The following is an 18,356-nucleotide window of genomic DNA, read 5'->3' on the forward strand; positions in this document are numbered from 1 at the left end:
CTTGGCTTACATATCTTAACAGCATAATACATGTCTTATAAGCCTTACTTGTACATAATCTTACAAGCTACTTGTACATATCTTACAGCACTTATTACATATCTTACAACACTTGTACATAATCTTTCGCTTTCAATTGCTTCGCTTACAACGTACATGTCTTGATTCTTACAACATGTCTTGTACCATGCGTAATCTTTACAACGACTTGTACATGTCTTCTGAACACTTACATGCATGTCTTACAACACTTTATTACATATCTTACAACACTTATGCATGTCTTACAGCACGCCGTACATATCTTTACAAGCACTTGTACATATCTTATAGCACACTTGTACATGTCTTACAGCACTTGTACATGTCTTACAGCACTTGTACATGTCTTACAGCACTTGTACATGTCTTACAGCACTTGTACATGTCTTACAGCACTTGTACATGTCTTACAGCACTTGTACATGTCTTACAGCACTTGTACATGTCTTACAGCACTTGTACATGTCTTACAGCACTTGTACATGTCTTACTTGTACATGTCTTACAGCACTTGTACATGTCTTACAGCACTTGTACATGTCTTACAGCACTTGTACATGTCTTACAGCACTTGTACATGTCTTACAGCACTTGTACATGTCTTACAGCACTTGTACATGTCTTACAGCACTTGTACATGTCTTACAGCACTTGTACATGTCTTACAGCACTTGTACATGTCTTACAGCACTTGTACATGTCTTACAGCACTTGTACATGTCTTACAGCACTTGTACATGTCTTACAGCACTTGTACATGTCTTACAGCACTTGTACATGTCTTACAGCACTTGTACATGTCTTACAGCACTTGTACATGTCTTACAGCACTTGTACATGTCTTACAGCACTTGTACATGTCTTACAGCACTTGTACATGTCTTACAGCACTTGTACATGTCTTACAGCACTTGCACATGTCTTACAGCACTTGTACATGTCTTACAGCACTTGTACATGTCTTACAGCACTTGTACATGTCTTACAGCACTTGTACATGTCTTACAGCACTTGTACATGTCTTACAGCACTTGTACATGTCTTACAGCACTTGTGCACATGTCTTACAGCACTTGTACATGTCTTACAGCACTTGTACATGTCTTACAGCACTTGTACATGTCTTACAGCACTTGTACATGTCTTACAGCACTTGTACATGTCTTACAGCACTTGTACATGTCTTACAGCACTTGTACATGTCTTACAGCACTTGTACATGTCTTACAGCACTTGTACATGTCTTACAGCACTTGTACATGTCTTACAGCACTTGTACATGTCTTACAGCACTTGTACATGTCTTACAGCACTTGTACATGTCTTACAGCACTTGTACATGTCTTACAGCACTTGTACATGTCTTACAGCACTTGTACATGTCTTACAGCACTTGTACATGTCTTACAGCACTTGTACATGTCTTACAGCACTTGTACATGTCTTACAGCACTTGTACATGTCTTACAGCACTAGTTACACATGTCTTACAGCAATTGTACATGTCTTACAGCACTTGTACATGTCTTACAGCACTTGTACATGTCTTACAGCACTTGTACATGTCTTACAGCACTTGTACATGTCTTACAGCACTTGTACATGTCTTACAGCACTTGTACATGTCTTACAGCACTTGTACATGTCTTACAGCTTACTGCACTTGTACATGTCTTACAGCACTTGTACATGTCTTACAGCACTTGTACATGTCTTACAGCACTTGTACATGTCTTACAGCACTTGTACATGTCTTACAGCACTTGTACATGTCTTACAGCACTTGTACATGTCTTACAGCACTTGTACATGTCTTACAGCACTTGTACATGTCTTACAGCACTTGTACATGTCTTACAGCACTTGTACATGTCTTACAGCACTTGTACATGTCTTACAGCACTTGTACATGTCTTACAGCACTTGTACATGTCTTACAGCACTTGTACATGTCTTACAGCACTTGTACATGTCTTACAGCACTTGTACATGTCTTACAGCACTTGTACATGTCTTACAGCACTTGTACATGTCTTACAGCACTAGTTACACATGTCTTACAGCACTTGTACATGTCTTACAGCACTTGTACATGTCTTACAGCACTTGTACATGTCTTACAGCACTTGTACATGTCTTACAGCACTTGTACATGTCTTACAGCACTTGTACATGTCTTACAGCACTTGTACATGTCTTACAGCACTTGTACATGTCTTACAGCACTTGTACATGTCTTACAGCACTTGTACATGTCTTACAGCACTTGTACATGTCTTACAGCACTTGTACATGTCTTACAGCACTTGTACATGTCTTACAGCACTTGTACATGTCTTACAGCACTTGTACATGTCTTACAGCAGTACAGGTCTTGTACATGTCTTACAGCACTTGTACATGTCTTACAGCACTTGTACATGTCTTACAGCACTTGTACATGTCTTACATGAGATGTACATGTCTTACAGCACTTGTACATGTCTTACAGCACTTGTACATGTCTTACAGCACTTGTCTTACAGCACTTGTACATGTCTTACAGCACTTGTACATGTCTTACAGCACTTGTACATGTCTTACAGCACTTGTACATGTCTTACAGCACTTGTACATGTCTTACAGCACTTGTACATGTCTTACAGCACTTGTACATGTCTTACAGCACTTGTACATGTCTTACAGCACTTGTACATGTCTTACAGCACTTGTACATGTCTTACAGCACTTGTACATGTCTTACAGCACTTGTACATGTCTTACAGCACTTGTACATGTCTTACAGCACTTGTACATGTCTTACAGCACTTGTACATGTCTTACAGCACTTGTACATGTCTTACAGCACTTGTACATGTCTTACAGCACTTGTACATGTCTTACAGCACTTGTACATGTCTTACAGCACTTGTACATGTCTTACAGCACTTGTACATGTCTTACAGCACTTGTACATGTCTTACAGCACTTGTACATGTCTTACAGCACTTGTACATGTCTTACAGCACTTGTACATGTCTTACAGCACTTGTACATGTCTTACAGCACTTGTACATGTCTTACAGCACTTGTACATGTCTTACAGCACTTGTACATGTCTTACAGCACTTGTACATGTCTTACAGCACTTGTACATGTCTTACAGCACTTGTACATGTCTTACAGCACTTGTACATGTCTTACAGCACTTGTACATGTCTTACAGCACTTGTACATGTCTTACAGCACTTGTACATGTCTTACAGCACTTGTACATGTCTTACAGCACTTGTACATGTCTTAGCACTTGTACATGTCTTACTGCACTTGTACATGTCTTACAGCACTTGTACATGTCTTACAGCACTTGTACATGTCTTACAGCACTTGTACATGTCTTACAGCACTTGTACATGTCTTACAGCACTTGTACATGTCTTACAGCACTTGTACATGTCTTACAGCACTTGTACATGTCTTACAGCACTTGTACATGTCTTACAGCACTTGTACATGTCTTACAGCACTTGTACATGTCTTACAGCACTTGTACATGTCTTACAGCACTTGTACATGTCTTACAGCACTTGTACATGTCTTACAGCACTTGTACATGTCTTACAGCACTTGTACATGTCTTACAGCACTTGTACATGTCTTACAGCACTTGTACATGTCTTACAGCACTTGTACATGTCTTACAGCACTTGTACATGTCTTACAGCACTTGTACATGTCTTACAGCACTTGTACATGTCTTACAGCACTTGTACATGTCTTACAGCACTTGTACATGTCTTACAGCACTTGTACATGTCTTACAGCACTTGTACATGTCTTACAGCACTTGTACATGTCTTACAGCACTTGTACATGTCTTACAGCACTTGTACATGTCTTACAGCACTTGTACATGTCTTACAGCACTTGTACATGTCTTACAGCACTTGTACATGTCTTACAGCACTTGTACATGTCTTACAGCACTTGTACATGTCTTACAGCACTTGTACATGTCTTACAGCACTTGTACATGTCTTACAGCACTTGTACATGTCTTACAGCACTTGTACATGTCTTACAGCACTTGTACATGTCTTACAGCACTTGTACATGTCTTACAGCACTTGTACATGTCTTACAGCACTTGTACATGTCTTACAGCACTTGTACATGTCTTACAGCACTTGTACATGTCTTACAGCACTTGTACATGTCTTACAGCACTTGTACATGTCTTACAGCACTTGTAGAGGTCTTACAGCTCTTGTACATGCACTTGTACATGTCTTACAGCACTTGTACATGTCTTACAGCACTTGTACATGTCTTACAGCACTTGTACATGTCTTACAGCACTTGTACATGTCTTACAGCACTTGTACATGTCTTACAGCACTTGTACATGTCTTACAGCACTTGTACATGTCTTACAGCACTTGTACATGTCTTACAGCACTTGTACATGTCTTACAGCACTTGTACATGTCTTACAGCACTTGTACATGTCTTACAGCACTTGTACATGTCTTACAGCACTTGTACATGTCTTACAGCACTTGTACATGTCTTACAGCACTTGTACATGTCTTACAGCACTTGTACATGTCTTACAGCACTTGTACATGTCTTACAGCACTTGTACATGTCTTACAGCACTTGTACATGTCTTACAGCACTTGTACATGTCTTACAGCACTTGTACATGTCTTACAGCACTTGTACATGTCTTACAGCACTTGTACATGTCTTACAGCACTTGTACATGTCTTACAGCACTTGTACATGTCTTACAGCACTTGTACATGTCTTTACAGTCTTACAGCACTTGTACATGTCTTACAGTACATGTCTTACAGCACTTGTACATGTCTTACAGCACTTGTACATGTCTTACAGCACTTGTACATGTCTTACAGCACTTGTACATGTCTTACAGCACTTGTACATGTCTTACAGCACTTGTACATGTCTTACAGCACTTGTACATGTCTTACAGCACTTGTACATGTCTTACAGCACTTGTACATGTCTTACAGCACTTGTACATGTCTTACAGCACTTGTACATGTCTTACAGCACTTGTACATGTCTTACAGCACTTGTACATGTCTTACAGCACTTGTACATGTCTTACAGCACTTGTACATGTCTTACAGCACTTGTACATGTCTTACAGCACTTGTACATGTCTTACAGCACTTGTACATGTCTTACAGCACTTGTACATGTCTTACAGCACTTGTACATGTCTTACAGCACTTGTACATGTCTTACAGCACTTGTACATGTCTTACAGCACTTGTACATGTCTTACAGCACTTGTACATGTCTTACAGCACTTGTACATGTCTTACAGCACTTGTACATGTCTTACAGCACTTGTACATGTCTTACAGCACTTGTACATGTCTTACAGCACTTGTACATGTCTTACAGCACTTGTACATGTCTGTCTTACAGCACTTGTACATGTCTTAGCACTTGCACTTGTACCTGTCTTACAGCACTTGTACATGTCTTACAGCACTTGTACATGTCTTACAGCACTTGTACATGTCTTACAGCACTTGTACATGTCTTACAGCACTTGTACATGTCTTACATGTCTTACAGCACTTGTACATGTCTTACAGCACTTGTACATGTCTTACAGCACTTGTACATGTCTTACAGCACTTGTACATGTCTTACAGCACTTGTACATGTCTTACAGCACTTGTACATGTCTTACAGCACTTGTACATGTCTTACAGCACTTGTACATGTCTTACAGCACTTGTACATGTCTTACAGCACTTGTACATGTCTTACAGCACTTGTACATGTCTTACAGCACTTGTACATGTCTTACAGCACTTGTACATGTCTTACAGCACTTGTACATGTCTTACAGCACTTGTACATGTCTTACAGCACTTGTACATGTCTTACAGCACTTGTACATGTCTTACAGCACTTGCACTTACATGTCTTACAGCACTTGTACATGTCTTTACAGCACTTGTACATGTCTTACAGCACTTGTACATGTCTTACAGCACTTGTCTTACACACTTGTACATTACAGCACTTGTACATGTCTTACACTTGTACATGTCTTACAGCACTTGTACATGTCTTACAGCACTTGTACATGTCTTACAGCACTTGTACATGTCTTACAGCACTTGTACATGTCTTACAGCACTTGTACATGTCTTACAGCACTTGTACATGTCTTACAGTACTAGTTACACATGTCTTACAGCACTTGTACATGTCTTACAGCACTTGTACATGTCTTACAGCACTTGTACATGTCTTACAGCACTTGTACATGTCTTACAGCACTTGTACATGTCTTACAGCACTTGTACATGTCTTACAGCACTTGTACATGTCTTACAGCACTTGTACATGTCTTACAGCACTTGTACATGTCTTACAGCACTTGTACATGTCTTACAGCACTTGTACATGTCTTACAGCACTTGTACATGTCTTACAGCACTTGTACATGTCTTACAGCACTTGTACATGTCTTACAGCACTTGTACATGTCTTACAGCACTTGTACATGTCTTACAGCACTTGTACATGTCTTACAGCACTTGTACATGTCTTACAGCACTTGTACATGTCTTACAGCACTTGTACATGTCTTACAGCACTTGTACATGTCTTACAGCACTTGTACATGTCTTACAGCACTTGTACATGTCTTACAGCACTTGTACATGTCTTACAGCACTTGTACATGTCTTACAGCACTTGTACATGTCTTACAGCACTTGTACATGTCTTACAGCACTTGTACATGTCTTACAGCACTTGTACATGTCTTACAGCACTTGTACATGTCTTACAGCACTTGTACATGTCTTACAGCACTTGTACATGTCTTACAGCACTTGTACATGTCTTACAGCACTTGTACATGTCTTACAGCACTTGTACATGTCTTACAGCACTTGTACATGTCTTACAGCACTTGTACATGTCTTACAGCACTTGTACATGTCTTACAGCACTTGTACATGTCTTACAGCACTTGTACATGTCTTACAGCACTTGTACATGTCTTACAGCACTTGTACATGTCTTACAGCACTTGTACATGTCTTACAGCACTTGTACATATCTTACAGCACTTGTACATGTCTTACAGCACTTGTACATGTCTTACAGCACTTGTACATGTCTTACAGCACTTGTACATGTCTTACAGCACTTGTACATGTCTTACAGCACTTGTACATGTCTTACAGCACTTGTACATGTCTTACAGCACTTGTACATGTCTTACAGCACTTGTACATGTCTTACAGCACTTGTACATGTCTTACAGCACTTGTACATGTCTTACAGCACTTGTACATGTCTTACAGCACTTGTACATGTCTTACAGCACTTGTACATGTCTTACAGCACTTGTACATGTCTTACAGCACTTGTACATGTCTTACAGCACTTGTACATGTCTTACAGCACTTGTACATGTCTTACAGCACTTGTACATGTCTTACAGCACTTGTACATGTCTTACAGCACTTGTACATGTCTTACAGCACTTGTACATGTCTTACAGCACTTGTACATGTCTTACAGCACTTGTACATGTCTTACAGCACTTGTACATGTCTTACAGCACTTGTACATGTCTTACAGCACTTGTACATGTCTTACAGCACTTGTACATGTCTTACAGCACTTGTACATGTCTTACAGCACTTGTACATGTCTTACAGCACTTGTACATGTCTTTACAGCACTTACAGCACTTGTACATGTCTTACAGCACTTGTACATGTCTTACAGCACTTGTACATGTCTTACAGCACTTGTACATGTCTTACAGCACTTGTACATGTCTTACAGCACTTGTACATGTCTTACAGCACTTGTACATGTCTTACAGCACTTGTACATGTCTTACAGCACTTGTACATGTCTTACAGCACTTGTACATGTCTTACAGCACTTGTACATGTCTTACAGCACTTGTACATGTCTTACAGCACTTGTACATGTCTTACAGCACTTGTACATGTCTTACAGCACTTGTACATGTCTTACAGCACTTGTACATGTCTTACAGCACTTGTACATGTCTTACAGCACTTGTACATGTCTTACAGCACTTGTACATGTCTTACAGCACTTGTACATGTCTTACAGCACTTGTACATGTCTTACAGCACTTGTACATGTCTTACAGCACTTGTACATGTCTTACAGCACTTGTACATGTCTTACAGCACTTGTACATGTCTTACAGCACTTGTACATGTCTTATAGCACTTGTACATGTCTTACAGCACTTGTACATGTCTTACAGCACTTGTACATGTCTTACAGCACTAGTTACACATGTCTTATAGCACTTGTACATGTCTTATAGCACTTGTACATGTCTTACAGCACTTGTACATGTCTTATAGCACTTGTACATGTCTTACAGCACTTGTACATGTCTTACAGCACTTACAGCACTTGTACATGTCTTACAGCACTTGTACATGTCTTACAGCACTTGTACATGTCTTACAGCACTTGTACATGTCTTACAGCACTTGTACATGTCTTACAGCACTTGTACATGTCTTACAGCACTTGTACATGTCTTACAGCACTTGTACATGTCTTACAGCACTTGTACATGTCTTACAGCACTTGTACATGTCTTACAGCACTTGTACATGTCTTACAGCACTTGTACATGTCTTACAGCACTTGTACATGTCTTACAGCACTTGTACATGTCTTACAGCACTTGTACATGTCTTACAGCACTTGTACATGTCTTACAGCACTTGTACATGTCTTACAGCACTTGTACATGTCTTACAGCACTTGTACATGTCTTACAGCACTTGTACATGTCTTACAGCACTTGTACATGTCTTACAGCACTTGTACATGTCTTACAGCACTTGTACATGTCTTACAGCACTTGTCTTACAGCACTTGTACATGTCTTACAGCACTTGTACATGTCTTACAGCACTTGTACATGTCTTACAGCACTTGTACATGTCTTACAGCACTTGTACATGTCTTACAGCACTTGTACATGTCTTACAGCACTTGTACATGTCTTACAGCACTTGTACATGTCTTACAGCACTTGTACATGTCTTACAGCACTTGTACATGTCTTACAGCACTTGTACATGTCTTACAGCACTTGTACATGTCTTACAGCACTTGTACATGTCTTACAGCACTTGTACATGTCTTACAGCACTTGTACATGTCTTACAGCACTTGTACATGTCTTACAGCACTTGTACATGTCTTACAGCACTTGTACATGTCTTACAGCACTTGTACATGTCTTACAGCACTTGTACATGTCTTACAGCACTTGTACATGTCTTACAGCACTTGTACATGTCTTACAGCACTTGTACATGTCTTACAGCACTTGTACATGTCTTACAGCACTTGTACATGTCTTACAGCACTTGTACATGTCTTACAGCACTTGTACATGTCTTACAGCACTTGTACATGTCTTACAGCACTTGTACATGTCTTACAGCACTTGTACATGTCTTACAGCACTTGTACATGTCTTACAGCACTTGTACATGTCTTACAGCACTTGTACATGTCTTACAGCACTTGTACATGTCTTACAGCACTTGTACATGTCTTACAGCACTTGTACATGTCTTACAGCACTTGTACATGTCTTAGCACTTGTACACTTACAGCACTTGTACATGTCTTACAGCACTTGTACATGTCTTACAGCACTTGTACATGTCTTACAGCACTTGTACATGTCTTACAGCACTTGTACATGTCTTACAGCACTTGTACATGTCTTACAGCACTTGTACATGTCTTACAGCACTTGTACATGTCTTACAGCACTTGTACATGTCTTACAGCACTTGTACATGTCTTACAGCACTTGTACATGTCTTACAGCACTTGTACATGTCTTACAGCACTTGTACATGTCTTACAGCACTTGTACATGTCTTACAGCACTTGTACATGTCTTACAGCACTTGTACATGTCTTACAGCACTTGTACATGTCTTACAGCACTTGTACATGTCTTACAGCACTTGTACATGTCTTACAGCACTTGTACATGTCTTACAGCACTTGTACATGTCTTACAGCACTTGTACATGTCTTACAGCACTTGTACATGTCTTACAGCACTTGTACATGTCTTACAGCACTTGTACATGTCTTACAGCACTTGTACATGTCTTACAGCACTTGTACATGTCTTACAGCACTTGTACATGTCTTACAGCACTAGTTACACATGTCTTACAGCACTTGTACATGTCTTACAGCACTTGTACATGTCTTACAGCACTACATGTCTTGCACTTGTACATGTCTTACAGCACTTGTACATGTCTTACAGCACTTGTACATGTCTTACAGCACTTGTACATGTCTTACAGCACTTGTACATGTCTTACAGCACTTGTACATGTCTTACAGCACTTGTACATGTCTTACAGCACTTGTACATGTCTTACAGCACTTGTACATGTCTTACAGCACTTGTACATGTCTTACAGCACTTGTACATGTCTTACAGCACTTGTACATGTCTTACAGCACTTGTACATGTCTTACAGCACTTGTACATGTCTTACAGCACTTGTACATGTCTTACAGCACTTGTACATGTCTTACAGCACTTGTACATGTCTTACAGCACTTGTACATGTCTTACAGCACTTGTACATGTCTTACAGCACTTGTACATGTCTTACAGCACTTGTACATGTCTTACAGCACTTGTACATGTCTTACAGCACTTGTACATGTCTTACAGCACTTGTACATGTCTTACAGCACTTGTACATGTCTTACAGCACTTGTACATGTCTTACAGCACTTGTACATGTCTTACAGCACTTGTACATGTCTTACAGCACTTGTACATGTCTTACAGCACTTGTACATGTCTTACAGCACTTGTACATGTCTTACAGCACTTGTACATGTCTTACAGCACTTGTACATGTCTTACAGCACTTGTACATGTCTTACAGCACTTGTACATGTCTTACAGCACTTGTACATGTCTTACAGCACTTGTACATGTCTTACAGCACTTGTACATGTCTTACAGCACTTGTACATGTCTTACAGCACTTGTACATGTCTTACAGCACTTGTACATGTCTTACAGCACTTGTACATGTCTTACAGCACTTGTACATGTCTTACAGCACTTGTACATGTCTTACAGCACTTGTACATGTCTTACAGCACTTGTACATGTCTTACAGCACTTGTACATGTCTTACAGCACTTGTACATGTCTTACAGCACTTGTACATGTCTTACAGCACTTGTACATGTCTTACAGCACTTGTACATGTCTTACAGCACTTGTACATGTCTTACAGCACTTGTACATGTCTTACAGCACTTGTACATGTCTTACAGCACTTGTACATGTCTTACAGCACTTGTACATGTCTTACAGCACTTGTACATGTCTTACAGCACTTGTACATGTCTTACAGCACTTGTACATGTCTTACAGCACTTGTACATGTCTTACAGCACTTGTACATGTCTTACAGCACTTGTACATGTCTTACAGCACTTGTACATGTCTTACAGCACTTGTACATGTCTTACAGCACTTGTACATGTCTTACAGCACTTGTACATGTCTTACAGCACTTGTACATGTCTTACAGCACTTGTACATGTCTTACAGCACTTGTACATGTCTTACAGCACTTGTACATGTCTTACAGCACTTGTACATGTCTTACAGCACTTGTACATGTCTTACAGCACTTGTACATGTCTTACAGCACTTGTACATGTCTTACAGCACTTGTACATGTCTTACAGCACTTGTACATGTCTTACAGCACTTGTACATGTCTTACAGCACTTGTACATGTCTTACAGCACTTGTACATGTCTTACAGCACTTGTACATGTATGTCTTACAGCACTTACACAGCACTTGTACATGTCTTACAGCACTTGTACATGTCTTACAGCACTTGTACATGTCTTACAGCACTTGTACATGTCTTACAGCACTTGTACATGTCTTACAGCACTTGTACATGTCTTACAGCACTTGTACATGTCTTACAGCACTTGTACATGTCTTACAGCACTTGTACATGTCTTACAGCACTTGTACATGTCTTACAGCACTTGTACATGTCTTACAGCACTTGTACATGTCTTACAGCACTTGTACATGTCTTACAGCACTTGTACATGTCTTACAGCACTTGTACATGTCTTACAGCACTTGTACATGTCTTACAGCACTTGTACATGTCTTACAGCACTTGTACATGTCTTACAGCACTTGTACATGTCTTACAGCACTTGTACATGTCTTACAGCACTTGTACATGTCTTACAGCACTTGTACATGTCTTACAGCACTTGTACATGTCTTACAGCACTTGTACAGCACATGTCTTACAGCACTTGTACATGTCTTACACTTGTACATGTCTTTGTACATGTCTTACAGCACTTGTACATGTCTTACAGCACTTGTACATGTCTTACAGCACTTGTACATGTCTTACAGCACTTGTACATGTCTTACAGCACTTGTACATGTCTTACAGCACTTGTACATGTCTTACAGCACTTGTACATGTCTTACAGCACTTGTACATGTCTTACAGCACTTGTACATGTCTTACAGCACTTGTACATGTCTTACAGCACTTGTACATGTCTTACAGCACTTGTACATGTCTTACAGCACTTGTACATGTCTTACAGCACTTGTACATGTCTTACAGCACTTGTACATGTCTTACAGCACTTGTACATGTCTTACAGCACTTGTACATGTCTTACAGCACTTGTACATGTCTTACAGCACTTGTACATGTCTTACAGCACTTGTACATGTCTTACAGCACTTGTACATGTCTTACAGCACTTGTACATGTCTTACAGCACTTGTACATGTCTTACAGCACTTGTACATGTCTTACAGCACTTGTACATGTCTTACAGCACTTGTACATGTCTTACAGCACTTGTACATGTCTTTACATGTCTTACAGCACTTGTACATGTCTTACAGCACTTGTTACAGCACTTGTACATGTCTTACAGCACTTGTACATGTCTTACAGCACTTGTACATGTCTTACAGCACTTGTACATGTCTTACAGCACTTGTACATGTCTTACAGCACTTGTACATGTCTTACAGCACTTGTACATGTCTTACAGCACTTGTACATGTCTTACAGCACTTGTACATGTCTTACAGCACTTGTACATGTCTTACAGCACTTGTACATGTCTTACAGCACTTGTACATGTCTTACAGCACTTGTACATGTCTTACAGCACTTGTACATGTCTTACAGCACTTGTACATGTCTTACAGCACTTGTACATGTCTTACAGCACTTGTACATGTCTTACAGCACTTGTACATGTCTTACAGCACTTGTACATGTCTTACAGCACTTGTACATGTCTTACAGCACTTGTACATGTCTTACAGCACTTGTACATGTCTTACAGCACTTGTACATGTCTTACAGCACTTGTACATGTCTTACAGCACTTGTACATGTCTTACAGCACTTGTACATGTCTTACAGCACTTGTACATGTCTTACAGCACTTGTACATGTCTTACAGCACTTGTACATGTCTTACAGCACTTGTACATGTCTTACAGCACTTGTACATGTCTTACAGCACTTGTACATGTCTTACAGCACTTGTACATGTCTTACAGCACTTGTACATGTCTTACAGCACTTGTACATGTCTTACAGCACTTGTACATGTCTTACAGCACTTGTACATGTCTTACAGCACTTGTACATGTCTTACAGCACTTGTACATGTCTTACAGCACTTGTACATGTCTTACAGCACTTGTACATGTCTTACAGCACTAGTTACACATGTCTTACAGCACTTGTACATGTCTTACAGCACTTGTACATGTCTTACAGCACTTGTACATGTCTTACAGCACTTGTACATGTCTTACAGCACTTGTACATGTCTTACAGCACTTGTACATGTCTTACAGCACTTGTACATGTCTTACAGCACTTGTACATGTCTTACAGCACTTGTACATGTCTTACAGCACTTGTACATGTCTTACAGCACTTGTACATGTCTTACAGCACTTGTACATGTCTTACAGCACTTGTACATGTCTTACAGCACTTGTACATGTCTTACAGCACTTGTACATGTCTTACAGCACTTGTACATGTCTTACAGCACTTGTACATGTCTTACAGCACTTGTACATGTCTTACAGCACTTGTACATGTCTTACAGCACTTGTACATGTCTTACAGCACTTGTACATGTCTTACAGCACTTGTACATGTCTTACAGCACTTGTACATGTCTTACAGCACTTGTACATGTCTTACAGCACTTGTACATGTCTTACAGCACTTGTACATGTCTTACAGCACTTGTACATGTCTTACAGCACTTGTACATGTCTTACAGCACTTGTACATGTCTTACAGCACTTGTACATGTCTTACAGCACTTGTACATGTCTTACAGCACTTGTACATGTCTTACAGCACTTGTACATGTCTTACAGCACTTGTACATGTCTTACAGCACTTGTACATGTCTTACAGCACTTGTACATGTCTTACAGCACTTGTACATGTCTTACAGCACTTGTACATGTCTTACAGCACTTGTACATGTCTTACAGCACTTGTACATGTCTTACAGCACTTGTACATGTCTTACAGCACTTGTACATGTCTTACAGCACTTGTACATGTCTTACAGCACTTGTACATGTCTTACAGCACTTGTACATGTCTTACAGCACTTGTACATGTCTTACAGCACTTGTACATGTCTTACAGCACTTGTACATGTCTTACAGCACTTGTACATGTCTTACAGCACTTGTACATGTCTTACAGCACTTGTACATGTCTTACAGCACTTGTACATGTCTTACAGCACTTGTACATGTCTTACAGCACTTGTACATGTCTTACAGCACTTGTACATGTCTGTACATGTCTTACAGCACTTGTACATGTCTTACAGCACTTGTACTTACAGCACTTGTACACTTGTACATGTCTTACAGCACTTGTACATGTCTTACAGCACTTGTACATGTCTTACAGCACTTGTACATGTCTTACAGCACTTGTACATGTCTTACAGCACTTGTACATGTCTTACAGCACTTGTACATGTCTTACAGCACTTGTACATGTCTTACAGCACTTGTACATGTCTTACAGCACTTGTACATGTCTTACAGCACTTGTACATGTCTTACAGCACTTGTACATGTCTTACAGCACTTGTACATGTCTTACAGCACTTGTACATGTCTTACAGCACTTGTACATGTCTTACAGCACTTGTACATGTCTTACAGCACTTGTACATGTCTTACAGCACTTACATGTCTTACAGCACTTGTACATGTCTTACAGCACTTGTACATGTCTTACAGCACTTGTACATGTCTTACAGCACTTGTACATGTCTTACAGCACTTGTACATGTCTTACAGCACTTGTACATGTCTTACAGCACTTGTACATGTCTTACAGCACTTGTACATGTCTTACAGCACTTGTACATGTCTTACAGCACTTGTACATGTCTTACAGCACTTGTACATGTCTTACAGCACTTGTACATGTCTTACAGCACTTGTACATGTCTTACAGCACTTGTACATGTCTTACAGCACTTGTACATGTCTTACAGCACTTGTACATGTCTTACAGCACTTGTACATGTCTTACAGCACTTGTACATGTCTTACAGCACTTGTACATGTCTTACAGCACTTGTACATGTCTTACAGCACTTGTACATGTCTTACAGCACTTGTACATGTCTTACAGCACTTGTACATGTCTTACAGCACTTGTACATGTCTTACAGCACTTGTACATGTCTTACAGCACTTGTACATGTCTTACAGCACTTGTACATGTCTTACAGCACTTGTACATGTCTTACAGCACTTGTACATGTCTTACAGCACTTGTACATGTCTTACAGCACTTGTACATGTCTTACAGCACTTGTACATGTCTTACAGCACTTGTACATGTCTTACAGCACTTGTACATGTCTTACAGCACTTGTACATGTCTTACAGCACTTGTACATGTCTTACAGCACTTGTACATGTCTTACAGCACTTGTACATGTCTTACAGCACTTGCACTTGTACATGTCTTACAGCACTTGTACATGTCTTACAGCACTTGTACATGTCTTACAGCACTTGTACATGTCTTACAGCACTTGTACATGTCTTACAGCACTTGTACATGTCTTACAGCACTTGTACATGTCTTACAGCACTTGTACATGTCTTACAGCACTTGTACATGTCTTACAGCACTTGTACATGTCTTACAGCACTTGTACATGTCTTACAGCACTTGTACATGTCTTACAGCACTTGTACATGTCTTACAGCACTTGTACATGTCTTACAGCACTTGTACATGTCTTACAGCACTTGTACATGTCTTACAGCACTTGTACATGTCTTACAGCACTTGTACATGTCTTACAGCACTTGTACATGTCTTACAGCACTTGTACATGTCTTACAGCACTTGTACATGTCTTACAGCACTTGTACATGTCTTACAGCACTTGTACATGTCTTACAGCACTTGTACATGTCACTTGTACATGTCTTACAGCACTTGTACATGTCTTACAGCACTTGTACACTTGCACTTGTACATGTCTTACAGCACTTGTACATGTCTTACAGCACTTGTACATGTCTTACAGCACTTGTACATGTCTTACAGCACTTGTACATGTCTTACAGCACTTGTCTTACAGCACTTGTACATGTCTTACAGCACTTGCTTGTACATGTCTTACAGCACTTGTACATGTCTTAGCAGTACATGTCTTACAGCACTTGTACATGTCTTACAGCACTTGTACATGTCTTACAGCACTTGTACATGTCTTACAGCACTTGTACATGTCTTACAGCACTTGTACATGTCTTACAGCACTTGTACATGTCTTACAGCACTTGTACATGTCTTACAGCACTTGTACATGTCTTACAGCACTTGCACATGTCTTACAGCACTTGTACATGTCTTACAGCACTTGTACATGTCTTACAGCACTTGTACATGTCTTATAGCACTTGCACATGTCTTACAGCACTTGTACATGTCTTACAGCACTTGTACATGTCTTACAGCACTTGTACATGTCTTACAGCACTTGCACATGTCTTACAGCACTTGTACATGTCTTACAACACTTGTACATGTCTTACAGCACTTGCACATGTCTTACAGCACTTGTACATGTCTTACAGCACTTGTACATGTCTTACAGCACTTGTACATGTCTTACAGCACTTGCACATGTCTTACAGCACTTGCACATGTCTTACAGCACTTGTACATGTCTTACAGCACTTGTACATGTCTTACAGCACTTGCACATGTCTTACAGCACTTGTACATGTCTTACAGCACTTGCACATGTCTTACAGCACTTGCACATGTCTTACAGCACTTGCACATGTCTTACAGCACTTGTACATGTCTTACAGCACTTGTACATGTCTTACAGCACTTGCACATGTCTTACAGCACTAGCACATGTCTTACAGCACTTGCACATGTCTTACAGCACTTGTACATGTCTTACAGCACTTGCACATGTCTTACAGCACTTGTACATGTCTTACAGCACTTGTACATGTCTTACAGCACTTGTACATGTCTTACAGCACTTGTACATGTCTTACAGCACTTGCACATGTCTTACAGCACTTGCCTGTATCTTACAGCACTTGCACATGTCTTACAGCACTTGCACATGTCTTACAGCACTTGCACATGTCTTACAGCACTTGCACATGTCTTACAGCACTTGCACATGTCTTACAGCACTTGCACATGTCTTACAGCACTTGCACATGTCTTACAGCACTTGCACATGTCTTACAGCACTTGTACATGTCTTACAGCACTTGCACATGTCTTACAGCACTTGCACATGTCTTACAGCACTTGCACATGTCTTACAGCACTTGCACATGTCTTACAGCACTTGCACATGTCTTACAGCACTTGCACATGTCTTACAGCACTTGCACATGTCTTACAGCACTTGCACATGTCTTACAGCACTTGCACATGTCTTACAGCACTTGCACATGTCTTACAGCACTTGCACATGTCTTACAGCACTTGCACATGTCTTACAGCACTTGCACATGTCTTACAGCACTTGCACATGTCTTACAGCACTTGCACATGTCTTACAGCACTTGCACATGTCTTACAGCACTTGCACATGTCTTACAGCACTTG

Source organism: Cherax quadricarinatus, chromosome 64 (assembly GCF_038502225.1).
Source record: "Cherax quadricarinatus isolate ZL_2023a chromosome 64, ASM3850222v1, whole genome shotgun sequence".
NCBI lineage: Eukaryota > Metazoa > Arthropoda > Malacostraca > Decapoda > Parastacidae > Cherax > Cherax quadricarinatus.